A 21,647-nucleotide genomic window follows, 5' to 3' on the forward strand; every position below is an offset into this window, starting at 1 on the left:
AATTGGATTCCTTATCCCGAGAGCTTTCCAACAATATATGATACTTGCCATTTTGAGTAAAAATAGACCTGTGGGCAAATTAATTTTGCATATGGATCCATCATTTAAATTTTTCCAAATTCTTATATAGTTTGCACTATACATTTTAACTTTGATTTTTCCCTCTTTTTTGGCCTGATGCCTTGCCATGTGGTGGTCTCTTATTGGCTGATGGGATCCCCTGGGTGCCACCTCAGATGACACTTCATCACTCCGCCACATGTCCACCTCGTCACTGCCATTGGGTTCATTGTTCATCGCCATGTCATCCTGCCACTTTTCACTGCGTTTTTGGCCTGAGCTTATCTTCGGCTTGCAAAATCACGCACACCGTCTATATTCTTGGAGCTTGCTCACCCGTAAATCCACCCTTCGTCTACAAAACTCACCTACCTCGAGATCCGTGCCTACATGGGGTCCACCTGTCGCCACTTGTCAGCCCTCTCAATCACCTCAAGAAGCGTGCCCACGTACGTGGGGTCCACCTTGGGCGCTCATCAGCACCATCTATCAAAAGCCTTTTGAGGCTTTGATATTATACATTAGTGGAGATTTAATTATAAATACCACAAGATGTTCCTGCCCAGCCAATGTGGGACTAATGCCTTTGTCTAGAAATGCACTTCCTGAAGGTTTTCTGAGACTTTTCATGGCATTTTGCATTTTGTAGAATACTTTGATGGTTCTTTTCAATGCCATAGAAGGAGGAAATACTAGCATTTGTTTGGAAACTTCGGCAGCTACCAAAGCCAATGCCCAATCATAGCACGTGATAATGGAGAGGGTTTAACAGATGCTGCATTTATCTGAGTTTCTCTGGCCTTTGTCCACCATCTTTCACGTGGGGGAGGAGAGCTCAGATTGCCATTGTTTTACTATGCCTTTGTTCAAACACTACCATTTGCATTTTGAAAGCTTTTTGCAGTCTGTTTCAATGCCATCTGCAACAGGGAAGGATGAGGAGGCACGTAGTGGTTTTATTGCATTACACCTTGGTTTCTGAATGCTGAAGTTATAAACTGTTGATAACATCCCCTTCCAACACCACGTAGGGAGACATTTGGGTTTGCAGCTGGTAATTCATTGTTTGGAAGTTGCTTTGCTACTGCTCAATCATGTGAGAGGGGAGAATAGACTGGCTGTTTACATTGCCTTTCACAAAACTACACTTCATCTTCAACATAGCCCCAGAAAACTTCATTTATTGGCTGCTAAGTTTGGTTTAATGCCTATCAATTGCATTGCTGAAAGTTCTATGCATCCCTCATATTCTCCACGATTGCTGAAGAATTCATTTGCTGCTCACTGTATTTGGTCTGAGTTTTATACTGGCTCACATACCATGTGGGAGGGAGGAATGCTGAAGCATTTGCTTGAAACTTTTTATGTTGCCTAAAACCCACGCAGAGGACCATACTGGCAGAGGAGGATGCTGGATTGGGCTTTATGCCTATTCAAATATATTTACATGAAAGTATTAATGCCTTCTTACATGGCTATCTTCCTTTTTTCTTTGCAATACTCCATTTATTATCACATTGCTGCAACAATGCCCAATAATATCTTTACTCTGTCACATACTTGCCTGGGAGTATCCACGGTTTCTTTTGTTAACTGCCAATTTGCAATTTTATTTAGTAAATGTGCCTCTTTATTGTGACTGCACAGGAGATGAATTTTATCATCATCACTCTTATAACATGTCTCATAATCAAAACCCGCATTTAGATATTCTGAAAATATTTTATTAAACAAAGTCGCCAATAAAATCAATCCGTGAGCATGAGCCAGGTTGGGCCCCAAAGTGGGTCCGACTAAATTTTTTTTTTGTTTTCATTTAAATGACCTTAGAAATGCCTCATGAACCTTAAACATACCTCTAGAAATGATCGGCACCATTTTCGGATCATTAAATTGAGTTTTGCAACTTTCAGGCGCTGGCGCCACATTTTTGCATTTAATCGCGAAGACGTAATTTTCAAAGTGGTCAAAACACCTTTCTGGACCTTGCTATCTGACAGGCGTGTACTCTGATATACAAGCATGAACTCTACCAAATGGTTTTCCAAGATGAATCCAAAGCGAAGAGATATTAATTGTCAAAAATGACCAACTGGCTTTGTCGACACTGCGGACCTGATGAAGTCAATGTTCTAGCAACACATGATGCCTTTCTCAAAAATATCAAACAACCTCTGTAGACCCTCAAATTTGAAACACAAGTACCTTGAAGTACATATTAAATCTTTGAATTCTTAGTTCGATCAAAAGTTTGACTGGGTACAAATGGCGTGCTCATGAAAATGGCTACTTTAACTGACGCAGCAACAAAAGTATGGATAACTGAAACAGATGGCTCAATAAACCCTTTTGAAAACTGATCAAACGGATTGGCAGAGGCTTGAAATTTGAAACATAGCTTATAATTTGTACCAAGAATAACCCAAAGCAAACATTCTGGCATAACACTGACTGAGACAACTTTTACACTTATGCGAAACAAGGCTCCGACTAGGCGCTGAAACAGGGACTTGTCAAAACATTCAAACTACAAACAGTTCGAGCTTGGTAAATTGAGCAAATGGATTCATGAAGACTTGAAATTTTGCATGCTGACTTACATTTATGCATATAATTCAATCCATTTTGAATTTCATCATGACAATCAACAGGGAAAAATATATAAACACCCAAATTAGGCTACTTAGTAAAATCTACATTTGTGCCCAAAATGCACTTTCAGCTCACCCCTCGAAATGGGTACCTGATAATGTTATCCAAATTGAATTCTGAAAGTTTCACATCACTACATAGGTCAAATGAAAGGTGTAGGACACATTTCCCAAGCTTTACCCCTTGAAAATCAACTGGCTCCATTTTACCCTCTCTCTAACTAGGCCATTCAAATTGAGTCATTTGGAAATGCAGAGCAAAATTTTGAAATGGGCCTCTAAACTTGACTCAATTTTAATGAGTCCCAGTAGAGGTTTTGGCAATCAAATGTGAAACATGCTATTATTCCCTCGGTTGATGGTGAGAAGTTGAAATTACTTCTATACCGGCAGATAAGTTAAGTCATTACTTAACTGACAAGCATTAAATGTGGTGGTTGGCAAAATTAACATTATAAAATAGTGTTTTGACTCCATTTTTATCTCACCGAGCATTCAAACCTTCGAGAGCGCAAAAATTCCAAAGCAAAGGCATTCCGAGCAAAGAAGTGAAGCAACTCATCAAGACATCATTCCTAAGGCAGATAAAGGTATTTATAATCATGGCTTCTTCATCTATTCCTGAATTCATAGCAAACCCTACTGTAGTCAAAGTGATTAAACGCCCTAGACCCATATTTTAGTTAGTTCCTGAAGTTGCCAAGAAAGATGATAATGTTGGTTCTTTTTCTTAAATCCCTAAAGGAGTAGTTTTTGCTGAAGACCCTAGAATGTATATTCACTGTCATATAGAAGAATTAGGTGATGATGAAATCAAGAACATGTATAAATCAATAATCTGTGATGATTCTGGTAATGTTAAAGCTAAACACAAGATAGTAGAAGCCCTAGGTTTCACTGAAATTCTTAGTATTCCAGATTTCCCTAAGGATGTTATAAGGATAGTTTTAAGCAGGGTACATGGTGCATTCTTTTGGTTGGACTCAGTTCACAAAATCACTAAAGAGGTAGTAAAAGCTGTGATAGGGGTACCTTCCACTGGTAAGAGGCCTGATAAAACAAAGAAGGTCTCAAATGACCTAGTGATTAACCTAGCAGGTGCAACATCTGATAAGAGATCCTTAAGAGTAAATGATGTAACAGATATCAATGTCAGATTCATCAGTATGATCTTAGGCTACAAAACCACACATGCAAATAGGTTAAACTCAGTCTCTAGCTTATGCATAAAGAGTGCCTATGATATGATTAAAGATAATGCAAAAATAGATGTGTGTGAATGGCTTAAAGATGAGCTAATTGACAATTTGGGAAAGATTAAGAAAGACAAAAAGGGGACATTCAGATTTGGAAACCTACTTGTCTGTTTAATGCTACACATAACCAAACAAGTACCTAGTATCGATAACAGAAATCTTGGTTTTGATATACCAGTAGGCAAACAATTGTCAGATTTACTAAACAACATGGGAGAGACTAGAGAAAAGAACATAGATGAGTACTTTTAGGCCAGATGAAGACAAGAGTCAGACTATCACAAGAAATTGTAAATAAGTATAAGGATGAAATCTGTTTTGTTATTAAGAAGGATGAAATGTGGATGGAGGTAGTTATCCCAAGAACCATTTGGGTTACTGAAATGGGGTATGAAACTGATGATCACATAATTGAAACATATGCAAAAGCCCTCCTGGAAGCACCTAAGGAACCTACAAAAGAGGTATTTGGCAGTGCAGAGACCATTGAAAAACAAATCCAATCAAAGAAAAATGTCAAGAAGGTTGAAGCAATAGTTAGAAGAGGATCTAGGCAAGCAAAAGCTATAAAGGAAGATGTACTTAAAAGAACTGGTATTATAGAAGATGAGTTAGACACACTTCAACCGAAAACTCACCTTTCACCGGTTGGAAATTCTTCAAAAAGTGATATACCAGCTGAATTTAAAAGAGTTGTGAGAAAAAGGAAACCTTCACCGGTATCTACACCTTCTCCTAGAAAAACTAGATAGAAACAATAGCCCAGTAAGGCCCCCAACTAGGAAGTTGACTCCAAAGAAGAAGTTAACCCCCAAGAAGAAGACTCAACAAACCATTGCTCCAATTGACAAACTTCTAAATGAAATAACAGAGGATGGAAAGCTGAAAAACATCAATAAATTGTATGATTCATTATCAACCGATGACAAGGAAAAAGTTGAAAATAGTGTAATCCTACACTTGGACATTTACAAGAAATTTCTAATGCAAGTTGTGGATGAATTATCGGGAGAACTGTTCAAAAGACTTGAAGCTAGAAGGAAAGCTGTTGTAGAGCTTGATAAGAAAATAAAAATTGAAAAACTTCTTGCTGTATATCCAATAAACTCATCAAATGAGATAGATAAACTGATCTTAGAGGCTAACCAGTCAGTATTTTCAACTGCACACCGACATGTAGCACTTATGAGTGGTAGAGTGAATGAGGTTGCAGAGGAAACAGCGAATGCATGGGACATATTCCTTGTAGAGAAGGAAAAGCGGGAAGAACATAGAAACCCTAAACCCATCAAAGTATATCAAAAGGATAAGGATAAGGGAAAAGGTAAGGTTGGTGGACCACCCAGCATAAAAATAACAGATAACTTATCCCCACTGCCTCTTGATACTCCACCGATAGTTACCACAGACAATCAACCGGCTAATGAGAGTATGGACACACCACAAGAGGACACAAATCCCAATTCTAAGGTGTTATATACAGTGGACATTGACACTCAAAAAATCAATATTGTGGTAGATAAGGATTCAACAAGGAAAATAAATATGGCTAATGAGCCACCGGTAACATATAATACAAAAGGTAAATCGACATATGACAACACTGAGAAACACTTAGATCAATAGGCTCACTCTCACCAACAGGTTCATATAGAGACAGTGCCACTAGCATCAGTTGAGCAATCCAAACCTTTGCTTAAAGAAATGGAAACACAAACTGACCTACCAGAGGTCACCACAAGCAAGGAAATTGCTCCCACCGGCGGAATACAGATTGTTGGTTCATCAAATGCAGAATTCAAACCAACTAATGTGACAAAAGTTCTTCTAGATTACATCAAGAAGATATCAGAGTGTAGCTCACAAGAATACAAGGCAATTGATGACACAATTCCAATTTTGAAAATGATAGCACCTAAGTGCAATGTAGATAATAAAGATTCTTTGAATCAACTTGACACATTGTCTAAGTATATTACTGACAACACTATGACAGTTGAACAAATAAAAGAGGAAGCATTCAAGGAGAGACTAGAGAAGGAAAAACACAAATTCTTTGAGGAGGAAATAAAGAAGTGTACAAGACAATTTGACACTCTTTTCAGAACTCTATAGTACACTGAAGGAATTTAAAACCTTGTACAAAGATACATGTAAAACTAACTTTTTGACAATAGATATAGACCGGAAGATCAGCAAGATATAGGAAGAAATAAATCAACTAGCTGATAATTTCATTAATTCATCTAATTCATTATTAGTTTTTGAGCAGAAAATAACAAGTTTCGAGGAGGAACTTCTAAAGTTGGAAAGAGAAAAGGAGAGAATAAAAGGAAAGGCTAAAGATCTAAAATGGAGACTTAGTCAGAAATTGGATTACCTCGCCTCCTTAAGAAAAGAAATATCTGATGCTTTAATTCAAGGATAGAAAACACCGACAAAGCAAATGCAACACCTCACCAATACAATTTAGAGGATTGAGGCCGCAATAAAAGACAACAAAAAGTTCATTGAGAGCCTGAATCTGGTTTTGGCAGATCTTTTTCAGATTGTAACCAACCGGTTACAAGGATGAAACAAGAAACCACACTCATTGACACTTTGACAACCTTTGTCATTGATGCCAAAGGGGGAGTAGTGGAATGAGAAAAATAAAAATAACTAGCAAATGACTCATCAGCTCAGGGGGAGCACATATTCTTTTGGTACACAAATTTTTGGTAAGACAATTCCGGCAGACTCTTTTGGATAACAATTTTTGGATTTTTCTCATGAGTGTTGCCATCAATGCCAAAGGGGGAGATTGTTGGCAAATGCACACTCCAATGAGATATTGTAGGTGATTGAAGGTTTTGTCATTGATGGAAACCTTACAATCCTATGACACCAACAAGACAATTTACCGGCACCAGCAAAGACAGACTCTACACCAGCACACAAACTACCTGCAGTGAAAGGAAGTATACTGGCACAGAAGCCGACAAGAATTTTGTTTATAATATATTTTGTAAATTATTGTAAAATCATTGTAAGCTAACTTGGCAAGTTGTAAAATGGCTCATATATATAAGAGATCATTGTAGAACATTTTGTAATAGATGGAAGGAAATATATAGGAGAAATAAGGCAAACCTATTATGCGAATTATAGGTTAAGGGTTTATGTATGAAGCAGAGCTATAAATCGGTACTGGATCTGGCATAGTAGATGCTATTTTGAAGTAGTACAAGACATTGGATTTATATAATCCATTTTGTAAGTTAGTGAGACTTCCCATTTTGTAATTGAGCAGTGAGCTCTAGGCACTTGGCCTTCCTGCATGTGCAGGCCCCTCTTGTAGCAGTAATATTCTCTTATTGGCCAGTAAGTGAATATTGTGGGTCACAAATCCCACCAAGGTTTTTACCACACCGTGTTTCCTCATTAAACTACTATGTTATGGTGTGTTTTTCATGTGGTTGCTGTTATCTCTATTTATTGCATTATTTCTTGTTTACCGGTATACAGTATTGATATGCTCTACATGCTTTCAGTTAAGAAAATCTTATAACTAGTTAGATACTGATTCACCCCCCATCTCAGTAACCTTGGGAATCCTAACACATTCTCTTCCTAGTCTGAATCTGATTCAACATTTCTAATAGTCACCTCTTTAGTGCTAGACCTAAACCGTTGTAGCCCCAGCTACCCTATGATTACATTAACTGATGATGGTATTGGGGTGCTGGTAATTGGAACATCCATTGTAGCTATTGGAGGAGGTTGAGCGGGTACATCTTCATTTATTTCTATTCCTTCCCCTTTCTCCTAGGCACCCTCTGATACAACCTGCTCTATAGCTATCCTTAGCAGAAGGAATTTGGCTAGTGGTATTGCTCCCAATCCATCTATCACTCTGAAGTTTTCCGCCTTCTTCAACAACTCAGACTCCCTCATCTTCTCCTAAAGTTTCTTCATCAGATCCTCGGTGCTATCTTGAGGCCCTGCCTCTTCATCGGGGTCAGTAGATGTATTCTTTTTAGAGCTCGATCTTGTTTTTCAAGCATACTCCTTATAACCCCTTAACTGGGGTACCGCTTGGGGAACCTTCTCTATATTCACGTCCTAATTAGTAGACCACCTTATTGGGGAGAGGGGATTTTTCCCAATTTCTTGTGCTTTGTAAGAAGCATCAAGCAAGTCTCCATCATCCCTGAGGTCTTTAGGGAGTTTGGTTTCAATTTCAAAATCTCTTATTTGTGGCACTGATAACCTGTTATAATTTTTCTCTCTTACTTCAAAACTATCCTGGAGGTTGGCTCAAAAATCCTCTAGTCTAGGCTTATGTCCCTCATATGCCTTAGGCATAGCTTGATTGAGCTTCTCGTAGGGATCATACAATTCCGTAGCATAATCAAATTCTTTCAAGTTCAAATCCTGAAGCTCTGGCTCCGCCAACTTCACCACTTGTATCTTAGAGCATGAGAAATATCCAATAGATACTGAAAAATCAATGCCTATTTTGTGCTTAAATGATAGGAGGGATTGGAGGCCTAGTAGTTGCCTGACATATTATAACAAAATTATCTTGTCATAATAGTACTTGGGGAGAAACATTGGGTTTCTTTTGAATCCACTGGCCCTAATGTAAGTGGAGCGTGGGTTTTGGATAAACCAACACGTCCACTCTCGGATTGTAGCCATGGCCTTCGGGCTAATCCGGTATCTTGTGTCTCTCGTCAGTTTAATTATTATAGGAAAAATGAAGGCATCATTGATCCTTTTGAAATGAGCCTTTGCATTGATGAGGGGGAGTTGGGAATAATATTCCCATACCTTCTTTTGTCCTTCTTCATCCCCTAGTTGACCCTCCACTTGTAAGCCTAGGAATTTTCCAGCTCTTGCGGCCACCCAGATGACATAAGATGTGAAGAAGAATTTCTTAGTCTGGCGGACCTCCTTTATTTGCTTGCAGATGTTTTCTGAGAGTATCTAAGGCTAGTCAAAATATTGCTTTCCCACCAAGATAGTAGTCATGAACTGAAGCATCCATGGATGAAAGTGTTTACAATCGGGCTTGCCAAAGGCCTTGCTTAGCATGATAATCAGGTCTCTTTTATGCTCCTTAAAGTATGCTCTCAGAATTTCTGTTTCCTTCAGACTGATTTTCCTTTCTTCCTCCAACCAGTTCTCATTCATATGCCTTTTGTTTGCTGTGACTTTGTCATTCCATACCTTCAAGGCTTCCTCTTCAGTTGAGAGGAATATCTCCTCTCTGGTTGGGATACTGAACATGAATCCCAACATGTCAGGGGACAAATCTATGACTGTTTTTCCCTGTGTGTTAGTGCACTTTCTAGTGTCAGGGTCATAAAATTGGGCAATTGTCATTATGAACTCAGGTGCATGCACTGATTGTGGAAAGATGGTAACCTCTTCTAGGCCTAATCTTTTGACTCTTCTCTATGGGGCCTCCAATCTTGGCTTATCTAGCTAGGTTTTGATGTCCTCAATTTTGATATGGCCAATTTCAGTGTTAATGACCCATTTGACCTGATCATCCAACTTTGAGGTGTAAACTTGTCCTTGAAAGTGGTATTTCATGGTCGCTGGAAGTCGATCAATATCCTTGCCTCTCTTGCTTGAAGATGAGTCCATCTAACTGCTTGAATCCACACAAAGAAAATAAGTATCAGTCCCTTATCCAAAACAAGAAAAATTTCATTCACCTTGGGACTTCGGGGTTCCAGAGTTTCGGGGTAGGAAATTTTCTTTTTTAAAACATGGATCTCGGAACTCTAGAGTTCTGGGGTACTAGGATAGACAACTTTAAAACAGGGTCCGGAACTTCGGGTTTCTGGGCTTGATAGATAACAAATGGTCCAGAACTCTGGGGTTCCAGGGTAGGGAGTTTAGACTCATCTCAGGACTTAGGGGTCCCAAGACAAATAAAATATACCCAATAGGACTTAGAAAAAGAAGGGCTTGTAAGGATGGACCTCGCAACTCCGGGGTTTCAGGGTAGTGGTTGTACTTCTTAAAAAAAAGAGGATAATCCAAAACTTTGAGGTTCCGGGATCATCAAAGGTAGGATCAGCAAAAACCTCAAAACTCTAGGGTTCTAGGATTCTGGGGTTGGAAAAAGCAATAAACTCGGAACTCCGGGGGTCTGGGGTAGGAACTAGGACACGCAGGAACACGGAAGAAAACAAAAAAAACAAGAAAAGAAGAAAACAAACAAAACCCGTGACAAAAAGAAAAAATCTAACCTACAAATGACAAAGATGGCAAGAAAAATCACCAACCTAGTGAAATGAAATGCCCAAGAACATGAAGGAAGCTCAAACATTTAGAAGCACGTAGTCGGGGACAAGGAAGAAATAGCGCTGAAGGTTGAATGCACAAATGAGCTTTAAAACATTCACTATTCATATTTATGCCCCCCTCCCAAACTTGTCCATACGAACGCCTTAAACAAGACCTCAGGACTTCGAGGTCCCAGGGTTTCAAGCTCAATGACAGAAACACAAAACAAAATACTTCACCTCGGGACTTCGAGGTTCCAAGGTGAAAGAAAGAAAAGGAAGAACACAAGGATCAGCCTCGGGACTCTGGGGTTCAAAAGTTCTGGGGTTGATCAACAAAAACAAACAACCGAACACTAAACCTCGGGACTCTGGGGTTCCGGGGTTGATCGACGAAAACAAGGAAAAGAACACTCAACCTCGGGACTCTGGGGTTCCGAGATTGATGAAACACTACGCACCTCGGGACTCCGGGAGTCCGTAGTTCTAAGATAAAGAACACAAAACACAAGACAAAGGGACCAACCTCAGGACTCCAGGGTTCCAGGGTTGACAAAGAAAAGAAAGGAAAAGAAGGAAAGAGACCTCGGGACTCTGGGACTCCGGGGTTCTGAGGTAAAAGACGAAAAAACCAAAAGAACAAAGCAACACAAGGCAAAAACAGGGGACCCATATTTCAACACAAGGAAATTAATGGGGAATAGGTATGCAGGGCATAACTGAACTGACACTAAACCATTTAAACATTCATATGGAAAAAACAATGCAAAATTAAATCACTAAAAATTGATTTTCCATCCTTTTGCAAAATGGTCAAAACAAGCTCGGAGGCCCTGTAAACACTCTTAAAAAACTAAACAAATGGCCATATGAGACCATGCCACTCAACAAGAACATAGTTTGATATATTGTGAACCATATTTCATAGTGGATTCACTTGACGATTCTTGAGGTACGATATTTGAGTTGCCAAAGTTGAGTACTTAGTTGTTTCTGCACATTAACCTGTCAAAACCCTCTTCAAACCCTATTTCAAATCAATTTTGAAAAGATATCAAATGATGTCATGAAGAGCTGGAACCTAGCATACGAGTTCATTTAGCTACAAGGAATCAAAAGAATCAATTGGTTTGATGAAATACTCATTTGTATGCAAGATTCAAATGCTCAAAGTGAGCCTTCTCGAAACACTTTTCATTGTGCAATATGTAAAACACAACAAATTTCAAAAGGTTTGGGCATTAAAAATAGGTCAAACGAAGTCCCGAGAATCTGCAAACAGACAGAGGGGTACAAAAAATTATAGGGAATATAGGGGAACAAGAATTTTCTCATGAAAATCAATCAGGTGCGAGATGAAAGCCGCAAAATTAGCCTACTTAGTCTCTTCTGAAAAATGTGCACATATTGAACCCTTGTTGACCCTTGAAATCAAGTTCCTAAAAAATGCATCCAATATGATTATGGGATTTCACAACTTGATTAATATCATCTCTAATAAGTGCTCAACACTCCCCCAAAGGAAATTTGCATAACAATCAGTAGGTTTCAAAATGGAGCTCTACAAACTGAACAACTTGGACTGAATCTATAGTTGCTTTTCTGAGTGCAGTGAGCAAAATTTTACATGGGTTCTCAAAATTTACCCAAAATCTTGGAAGTCCTAGTAGTGGCTCTTTCTTGGGATGTATTCCCACTACGAGCATAACAAGGATTTAGATCTCTGGAAGAAACAGACCATGTGCATACTCCATTGGGCTCATAACCGCTGTGTGTTTCATTTTGGAAATCAAATTCAAACCTCATGTGGTAGCCTGGGCCACCAAAAATGAAACACCAATATTTACCCTTGTCAAACATCTGATTTTCATCACATAACAAGTTGATCCACCTGAGAATTTCACTGAGAACAATCTGATCGTGAATGTTACCATTGACATTTCTCATCACGGTTATGATCACATCACAGTTAATGTTATCTTTATCATAATGGCTCTTGCAAAGAAATCCATACATATTAAATTTGTAACCATCTAACAAACTCATATCAAATTTACAAGAGTTCAAATTTGAGCCTTCATATTTAAACATTTCACTTTTCACTTCTATACTTATCAAATGGATCATATTCTAATAATCAACACTTACATCATGTGTGAATGCCCCCAATTATGTTTCAAAGATACAACTTGATTCAACTTTGAAAGAACAATCTAAATTCCTGTAAACAACCTCAAAGATTGGCATGAACAAATCTAAAGATGAGATTTCTAGATTATGAATACTGAAGCAATCCTCTTCATGATCACTGTTAGTTAGATGCACACTACCACAAGGTTCAACTTCTAAATTCCTTTTTGTATGAATATCTTCATATTTTTTCCTTTCCACCATTTTCATGTCATGGAAACCATCTAAATTAACCAAGAAACAATCATATTTTGCACCATTCAGCTCATTCATAAAACTGTCTGAGACTTCATCATCTGAAAACTTTTCAAGATCACTGAAGTCTTCCATGGAGATTACTATTGACTCCTGCTCAACATTATCAACATGTATATTTGAGTCAATCACTAATGGACAAGAAATATTATACACTTCTACACCAATGCCATCTTCTACTAGTGTAAATGATTCCATTTTAGCTTTAGTCAAATCACTTGGGGCAATAGAGTGATAGTCATTAAAATCAACTTCTTGATTTAGGACAATGTGAGAAGACTCATCATTTTCAAACTCATGATCATTATGTAGGTCATTATCATCTTCATAGGCTACAAATATTTCTATATCTATTTCATACAAGCTACTTTGAACATCTACTTAATAAGGAATATGATTCATATCAATATGCAAAATTGTACAAGTAGACTCAAAGGCATTGTAATCACTATTAACTGAAATTTCAACACTTGTATACATATGATCAACATCATTAATCATTTATTCACTTGTCAATATATGCATCCCTTCACTATCACTAGCCCTTTCAAATTCTTTGTTTGGGTCATCTTCATCATATTGCTACCCTTGGACTTTTGTCAATACAACACCTTCATCATTTGTATGCTTCTTTGTTGTCATGTCAATCAATGCTTGAATATTTGCTAACGAGTCAAGAATAATTGCACACTGTTGAGAAACAGTCTGAAACTCAACTGGATATGTGTCAATGGAATTCAATTGATAAGGGATAGTCTGCTTACACTCACTTGGTATTATTTCCAGAGGCACATACATATTATTCATTGGTTGAATGTATATATTTGGCATTGGTGTAGAGGATATAGATGAATTCTACAACTCACTTGAATTACTCATATTTATCCCATCGTACTGTAGCTTAGGAACACTACTAGAGTAGATATTACCAGTACTCTAAAAAGTGTTAAAACTTGGGACAATAAGCTGATCAATATTATGAAAGTTATTTAAAACCTCCGAGACACACTTTTCACTTGCATATGAAGCTTTTTTCATGGGCTTGAGCTTTCTAGATATTCCATACTTGGAAACCATTTCAATATTCATTGCAATCTGAAAGGCTTCATGCAAACTTTTATTCATTCCTTAATCTGTAACTCATCTTTTATCAAATTCTCCCAAGTAAGTGACTAATACCATTGCATCCTGAGGCCTACAATTCTTAGGATTTTTCTTCAATGCCTTCATGAATCTTTGGTTAAACTCAGGAACTAATTCACTATTCCTGATATGAATATCCATGAATTTAGTGATGATTGAAAACTCGCATATTATTTCAACAAATTGATTATTGAAAACTAATTTGAATTTGTCCCTAGTACTGATTGATCCTGTTGGCAAATTTAAAAACCATTCCATAGAATCATTCTTCAATGATTGCACAAATAATCTCATGATCACATCTTCATGACCGATTTCATAATCATCTATTAGTGTTGGTATTATGGATGTGTTGCATTAGTTTTGTCATTGATGTCAACACTTATCCTTCTGGAGATATACATTGTTGATTTGGCACTATGGTTATATTGTTTTATTGTTGAATCGACACATTGTGTTCACTGACAAGTTTAGTGACTTATGCACAATCACCGGTATATTATCCATCGACATTGTTGATGACTTGTTATCATCTGGAGATCACTTGATTATGTTGAAGACATGGTTGGATACTTGGTTTTGGTGTTTTGGTTATTGGTCTAATTGGTTTGACATATTTGTTGTTACCAATAGATTGGTCTAGGTTATGGACTTGTATGCGTTATCTATTCCAGATCAGTACGACACGTTATGGAGATGATTTATTGATTGGATTTTGTTATAAATGTATTGAGCCGACATGATGCATCACATCAAGACTTATTTGTAATTGATTTAATTGTAATATTCTTTGTGAGATGACCTACACATTTGGTCTTAGGTTTTGTATATATGTAAGATCTCAATTGATGAGATATGTGATATGGTATGTAAGGTTATGGTATGGTATTGTGACATGGTATGTGCGAATATTGAAGATCACATGAGAAGACCATAGATAAGGTTCAAGGAAGGTTTTTGAAGGTGTTTGTTAGATCTTAACTGGTACTAAATCCAGCATTGGAGATGCTATTTTGAGCAGTACATTATTCTAGGATTTAACCATCCTACTGTAGTCATTGCGACTCTCATTTGAGCAGTGTGCTCTAGGCGATTGGCCTTTCTGCATGTGTAGACCCCATTTGTATACACACACTATCTGTAGTAGTATCATCTAATTGTAGGTAAGGTTTCCCACCATGGTTTTTCCCCTTACAGGGTTTCCATGTCAAAAATCTCTTGTGTTATGTGTTGTGGATTTTGTTTCTCTCTCTGTTTCATGCATTAAGTTTCACCAATATTGATATTAACTGTTAATCTACTAACCGACATTAAATTTGGTTTACCGGTATTAAGTATCAAGTTTGATTAAGTTATAATTGGGTTGAAATTCATTGACAACTGATTCACCCCCCCCTCTCAGTTGTCCTTCCAATTCCCAACAATTGGTATCAAAGCTAAGTCCTCTTTTTTTAGAAGCCTAACAGCTTGAGGAGATCCTATGGCAGAAAACATTTTTAGGAATGATAGTCCAAAACTTGATGGAACTAACTATGGTATATGGAAGATCAAAATGGAGACACATCTGAATTGCATTGGAAGAGACATATGGGAAGTTACAAAGAATGGCTATGTTGGTCCTACACCGAATCAGCCTAATCCACCAACATTGGGTCAAGATCAAGAGAATGATTGCAAAGCAAGAGAAGCACTTCTGAGCACATTATTAGATCAAGAAATCATGGGATTATCAGACTGATCTACTGCTAAAGCTATTTGGGATAAATTGGAGACATTGAATGAAGGAGATACCACTATCAAAATTGCAAAACAGGAATGTTTCTGGGTCAGGTATGAAAATTTGAAAATGGAAGAAGATGAAAGAATTTATGCTTTTATGGAAAGAGTTAATGAAATTGTTTTAGGAATGCAATGTTGTGGAGGATCCTTAAGTGAAGATGAAATTGTTTCTAAAGCTTTAAGAGATTTTCCATAGACATACAAAATGAAAGTAACAGCTATTAATGAGTTGAGAACAATGCCTAATACATCAGTATCTAGAGATACCTTGGTTGGAAAACTTTCAGCATTTGAGCTCGAGGAATTTGGTCCTGTTGCTACTGTTAAGATAGATTTAGCCTTCAGAGCATCATCATCTGCAACATCATCATCATCATTTGACAAATATGATTGGAAAGCACTGTTGTAGACACCCGAAATTGTCATGTCTAATTAAATAAATATTTTATTTATTTAATTATCTAAGCCTAATTCTTCTATTAATTAAATAAATCTTTATTTATTTAATTAATTCATTTATCCTCTTCTAGCCTTATTTCTCATTTAAATAAATACATTTATTTATTTAAATTATCCCTTTCCTAAATTAAATAAATATTTTATTTATTTAATTGTCCTACTTCTTCTATTAATTAAATAAATCTTTATTTATTTAATTAATTCATTATCTTTTTCTACACATAACACATGTCATTCATCTCTTATTTCCTACACTACCTACCCCTTTCATTATTTTGGTATTTCTTATACCTACCCTCTAATCCTAGCCGACCTCCTTTTTTACACCTCTCAATCTTAACCCTCCATTTCATATTGTGTCTTCTATTTAAGGAGATGCTTTCTTCATTGACAAACCCTAATGACTAATGACTAATGACTAATGACTAATTTTGGAGGACTTAACTACACTACAATTCTACTTGCAACCACATTCCGTTCTTTGTTGAGCTCTTGTGCACATAAAAAAATCTGAGAGCAAGCATATTAAACAAGATCAATGGAGATAGGAAGAATGGAGATCAAAACCCTAGTGGACATGTGATGGTATAATCTTTGTGATTTTTGAGTTATTTGCATTGTCTTAGGTTATCTTCATATGTTATGGTGGATCTTTGTTCATTGTTAGGCTAGGGTTTGGTGGTTGAATCCATTTTAGTCTTTCAATATTGTTGTTTATTGCTATCCATTTTCACCATATACATTTTGGCACGCCCGGTGGGACTCTTGTCCCTTTGCATTTAACATTTTTGTTGCAGATTTTGCATTTTTGAAGTTGCAGATCGGATGATTTCGATGACATTTTAGGTTTTTTCCGCGTTTGCGAGTGTTCGGATCGCGTTTTTGTCTTTCAGAGGCGTCTATGATATTTTGGATCGCGTCTGTGTTTCTGTCATTTTATATTTTTGCAGGTTTCCGAAAGTCGCGTCTGTGATCCCGAATCGCGTCTGTGAACCATCTGATCGCGTCTGCAGAATATAGAGGCGTCTGTGTTCTGAAATCACGTCTGAGAATCACAGAACCGCGTCTGTGTCGGACAGACGCGTCTGTGTCTGGTATAACAGCGTCTGTGCATTCTGTTTTGCAATTTTTTTTAAGTTTTTCGATTCGGGTTTTCGGATTTTGTACTTAGGGTTTTAGATCTGGTTTATTTTTGGCTAACCTTTGCAGATCTAACTAACCTGGTTTGTGCAGCTTGCTTTGGAGGCAAATACGTTTTTGTTGAAGGCCCCTTTTCACAAAGTCTTTTTGGGTTTTCTTAAAATTTACCTAACTTGTGTGCTTGCAGGAAGGGGTTATCATTTGAAACAGCCCAAACTACTAACAATTTTGTTGCAGGGCCTTAGCTAGGGTTTTGTAATTTTATTTGTGTGCCTTGTCTTCATAGCTTAGCAAACACTTCAATTGGTGCACTAAAATTGAATCATTGTCTTTTGTGTTTTGAGCAATAGGCTCTTTTTGTTTACTCTTTAGAGGGCCTGTCTTCCCGTGTGGTCATTAGGACTACTAGTGAGAAGAGAATGACCCAAGTGGTAGCAAAAGAAAAGCCATCTTCTTCCAAGCCACTATAATCAAATGTATTCATGGTGAAAACTATGAATAACGTGTGCTGATTAGTTCATACCGACACTATGTCTCCCCATAAACCCGTTTGATCAAATTTATTTGATCATTTGTAGGGCGTAACCCCTACCGGCTGGGAGCCTTCTGTATTTACAGAGCTGAAAGTGCCGCATGTATGGCCACACGAGCGGATGCCCTTACTAGCACCTCATTGTTTTAGACGCCCAAATCCTTCTAGTTGTTGAGGCAGGAGGTCGGACCTCTGGTAGCGGCCCACACACATACGGTTCTTAGTAGAGATACAAAGTTCGCCATGGGGAGTTTTCATGGGGACTGATGCTTGGCTGACCCGAGAAGTGAGTGCCGAGGGTGGAGCCAGTGAGGTCAAGCATCTAAGTATCCGCTCTGAATAGCGTAGCCTCGGGGGTAAAACCCCATGTGGGATCAACAATTATTGTCCTGGCCAGCCATAAGAATTGTGCTTGACTTATGATAAACATTCAAACAATCAAGACAAAACAGCAAAACATTGTGTCTTTTGTGTCTTCAAGTGTATGCAAAAACTTTTTTTTACATCAAACAACACACTTTTTGGAGTCTAAACAGTCTGCAAACATTGGGTCATCAACACTGTGTCCTCTTGTCACGAAAAACAGTCGAAAAATCAGATTTGGTCACAGCAAAACAAATTCACAGATAGGAAAGATTGCACTAAGGTTACAGAAACGCGTCTGTGTCTGTTAAAACCGCGTCTGTGTCTGATAAACGCGTCTGTGAAGTACAGAATAGCGTCTGTGTTTTTATCAGCGTCTGTGTCGAACAGAGACACGTCTGTGTCTGGAAATTGCGTCTGTGAAGTATACAGGAGCGTCTGTGTCCACAATTGCAAAAACTGTTACAGTCTTAGCAAACATCAACAGGAAATCTCAGAATCACGTTTGTGTCAAACAGAATAGCGTCTGTGTCTTCAAACCGCGTCTGTGAAGTATACAGAGGCGTCTGTGTCAGGATTTCAAAAAAGTTTAACAGTCAAGCAAACAAAGAAATCAGTTTCGGCATACTTGAGCTTCCTAGGTTGTCTCTTCAGGTTTCATCTAGCATTCAGCCTGTTCTAAGGTCTTACACAGTCCATCATTACTTCATACCTCATTTTACATTCATACTTGTCTGAACTTGAGTCAAAAGGTCACTTGCTTGTCCTCACTATACTTTGTCAACACTACATATTACTACACTTTGCTAAGTGGTCCCTCATCGAGGTTTCTTACCTTTGGGTCTCATTTGGTCTTACTTAGAGTCAAGGTCAGCTTACCTCATCAAGAGAAACTATCCTCTCTTTGGAAGTCACACCTACTCTACAACATACATACTTGTTCTTACACTTTGGACATTGCAAGTAAACTTCAGATTCATTTACACTCCATACAACTCTTGGTCTTACATACTCTTGTCATTTTCGTCTAAGTCTCTCACATATTGGTCTAACACCTAGTTCATGGTTGAAACCCGTCTTCAAAAATCTAGGAGAAAAGCTAAAGAAGCTCAAGGGCCCGTAAACATGAGTTCTTATGAGTATGACAATGATGTCTTCTACAATCCTGAGCACACTACATTACCAGACATGAATGTTTATAGACACAATCCAAATATGGAAAGCGCAAACGCTATAGACAACGCTACACACAATGACAATGTTGACAATTCTTCAATACTATCAGCAGACATACAAGAATCTATAATGGACCCTCAATTCAATAGATTGGTTGAAGAGATAATGAGGAGAGATCGTCAATACTTTCTAAACATGATGGCACAAAGTGGAGCTAAAATACCACATGATTTTGACTTATCTCAACTTATGGAAAGTAGACCTTCACAACAAACTCAACCTAATAGTGGAGGACCCAATAATATGATGCCGGAGTCACCATCAGTTTTGCTTCAGAAACCAGCAATCCCACATATACAAGCTCAAATGCATGATGCTTACACTCAAAGACCATCATGGAGGCCTTATGTTCAAACACATGCTCAAGATATGGGTCAACCAAGACAAATGGATAATCAAGGACTTCCTCAAAATTTTGACACAAGAAGACCTCATGCCAAAATTGGGGGCAACACAAATGAAAGGCCCATTGAATATGGTTTATATACACAAAACAGATATGGGGTCCCTCAACAAGAAGTTATGCCAAGTGCTCCATACATGTCGCAACAATATAGACCTCCATATGGACATGTCTACGATCAGTATCATCCATATATGCAACAAGCTCCTCCTCAAATGGGTGTTTCAAACATGGGATATGCTACAAGAAATCCATCTCCTCCCAAAAATAATTTGGAGCAACAAATTAGAGATCTACAAAAGAAAGTGGAAGACATGGGCACATCAAAACCCACATATACTATGAGAGATATATGCCCTTATCCCTTTGATAAGAGTATTCCAATGCCTCCGTTTCCTCCGCACTTTGCCACACCGAAATTTGACAAATATAGAGGGAGAGGAGATCCCAAGGCACACATAAGACAATTCTTCACAGCTTGCATTGAGGTAGCGGCAGAAGAAACATACTTAATGAGGTTGTTCCCACAGAGCTTAGGAGATCAAGCAATGGAATGGTTTTCTCAATTACCTCCTGGTATTAAGTCATGGGGCGACTTGGCAGAGGCATTCATTCAGCATTTTTCTTACAACATTGAAACAGATGTCTCAGTTACTACCTTGTGCAATACGAAACAAAAAGAAGGAGAATCTTTTGCATCATTTTTACAAAGATGGAGAAACTTAGCTAGCAGATGCTCTTGTGAAATCCCGCAAAAACAAATGGTGGAAATGTTCACACAAAATGTTAACAAGGCTATTGGTTATGATCTCAGAAAAGCTTGTTTGTCTACATTCAAGGATGTCATTGAAAAGGGCCTAGCAACAGAAAAGGTCTTGATTGAACAAGGAGTTATCAAACTATTCAAAGAAAACAAAGAGGACTTTAAGGGAAAGGACAAACCAAAGTTTTGGAACAAGAACAAGAACACAGTTAATGATGGTGTTGTTGATGCCAACACAGTGAGACCAAAGTTCATCTTTTCTGGATCAAATTCTACCAACAATCAAGTAAACAATCAAACGGCTGCTAAACCACGAAGGAAGTACACTCCATTGGGAGAACCACTTGAATCAGTATTCAAGAAGCTTGTAGCAAACAAAGTGATCACGGTCCCAGATTTTCCTCCATATGAACCAAAGGTAAAACCGAATTGGTGGAATGATGATGAATATTGTGAATTTCATAAGAGCAAGGGTCACAAGACAAGTAATTGCCATCGATTGAAAAACATTGTACAAGATCTCATTGACAGAGGAGATATTGAGATTGAGGGACATTCATCTAACCAAGAGCATGAGGTGTTTAAGGAACCATTCCCGAAACATGACAAGGGAAAAGGCAAAGTCACAGATGATCAAGCCAATTACACCAGAACATCTTACAATTATGATTCCACTATTAATCACATCTCAATGGACAATCATATTTCTACCATTACTATCAAAAATAAAAATCCTGAGAATCCTCCTCAGCGACCTAAAATTGTCCTAAAAGGTGTGGGATCTTCGTCCACATCTACCTCTGAATGTCATGTTACAACCCGTCGAGGTAAGATCACATTGCCAGGTACCTCTACTAAGAATACCAATCTTCCGTCAACTAAGCCTGAGTACGATCTTGTAGAGCAATTAGGGAAAACACCCGCACTCATCTCTATTCTTGAGCTCTTACGTATATCTCCTGCACATAAAGCTGTCCTTGACAAAACCTTGAGAGATACTGCTGTCCCTACTGATCTGAACGTGGATCAGTTTCAAGCCATGGTGGGATACTTATCCGTTCCACACTCCCTCACATTCACAGAAGCCGATGACGCCTCCATAAGTCAGCCTCATAATGCACCTCTACATATTG

The sequence above is a fragment of the Cryptomeria japonica genome, chromosome 8, assembly GCF_030272615.1.
Source record: "Cryptomeria japonica chromosome 8, Sugi_1.0, whole genome shotgun sequence".
NCBI classification, from domain to species: Eukaryota; Viridiplantae; Streptophyta; class Pinopsida; order Cupressales; family Cupressaceae; genus Cryptomeria; species Cryptomeria japonica.